The sequence below is a fragment of the Orycteropus afer genome, unplaced genomic scaffold (genome assembly GCF_000298275.1).
Source record: "Orycteropus afer afer isolate SDZICR_OR568_19922 unplaced genomic scaffold, OryAfe1.0 scaffold00085, whole genome shotgun sequence".
Lineage (NCBI taxonomy): Eukaryota > Metazoa > Chordata > Mammalia > Tubulidentata > Orycteropodidae > Orycteropus > Orycteropus afer.
This window is the reverse complement of record NW_006921672.1, coordinates 9,869,662-9,870,991: the sequence shown is the minus strand read 5'-3', so window position 1 is coordinate 9,870,991 and position 1,330 is coordinate 9,869,662. Positions and strand designations below refer to the sequence as shown.

The window sequence follows — 1,330 nt, the reverse complement described above, 5'->3', positions numbered from 1 at the left end:
GCTATGAGTTGGGTCCAACTTGATGGCACATAACAACAACAACAATACATGGGAAGATGGAAGAGACAATCCCAGAATGTCATTTCCATGACATGGAAGAACAAATTATTGTTTGATGAGCTTCTATCTTAAATATCCTAGCACTGTGCTAGAAATACATGCTAGAAATAAATGATGCTTAAATACATTGCATGACTTCTGAAATAGCTTGCTGGCCTGAATGTGCAAGTACTCATGGACATTTGGAAATAGACTGCAGAATGCATGTGTAAACAGAAATCTATCTGCATTCAGGAAGGTTTGCTTTCACAGCTAGACAGGTAATCCAAACTACATGCTTTCCCACTGTTCTGACCACTCTTTTCTTTGTGGCACTTTACCCATCTATAGGATGGGGATGATCATCTCAGTCTTGCTATCTTCCATCTCCCCAGTGAGTTATACTGGTAATTACATCATATTGTTGAGTTATACTCATTTCCATCAGTAAGTTATACTAGTGATTGCATTGTAGTTAATTTCTTCTTATAGTTAATTTCCTCTTTTTATCATTCGAGGTAGTTAAAAAAAAAACAACTTCTAAATTAGTCCTCTAGTAAAATATTGTTACAGAAAATGCAAGGGTTAATCTAAGAAAAGTGGCCTTGGTCTCTGTTTCTTCTGTTCAAGTGAAGAAAACTCAACCCTTTTGTCACTGGACACCTCCTGGGAATCTCTGCTATGGCACATGGTTCAGAAAGTACAAGTGAGATTTTTAGGGGTCACTGTCAGGTTAAAGATAATATTTATGAAATATAATATGAATGTAAGGCCACATAAAAGAGCAAAATTGCAACATAGGTTGGAGATAGCAAAGACTTTATTAAGAAAGAACTGGGAAAGTTTCCGTGGAGTTGGGAAGAAAATGTAAAGTCAATGTGAAAAGAAGAAAGTAAGACTCTGGGAAATTAACATAATTATAAAGAAAGAGTAAACGTAGTAAAGATTTATATTTAGATTACTTAATGGGAGTGAGTAATGGTCACTTGTTCAAGAATGAGCAATGACTTTAGGTCAAGGACACTGGAAGAAGACCTGCAGCCTTCAGAGAGATCAAAAGAGATAACTATGCTACCAGAGCTCCCAAAAGAGATAAAGAAGAAAATAATCAGAGTGAGGTCAACTGTGCTCTGCAGAAACAACCCAGGGAGCCTTTTGATCAAGAAGGTGAGTAGTAGGAAGATGAGATAGCATGCAGAATGCTAGCGATGTCTGGTGATCTAGTTTGTGGCAGTAACTGGGGAGCTGGCAGGTTTGTGTTGTGAGAAGGCTGGTCCTTGTAGATGATTCT

At 37.6% G+C, this 1,330-nt stretch overlaps 1 protein-coding gene across 1 annotated transcript in view; it reads right to left on the bottom strand.

The window, feature by feature from the left end:
- LOC103198102 (keratin-associated protein 9-2-like) overlaps nt 1-1,330 on the bottom strand; it is a 26,353-nt gene that overhangs the window by 24,446 nt on the left and 577 nt on the right. The gene's annotated exons all lie outside the window — the stretch shown is intronic.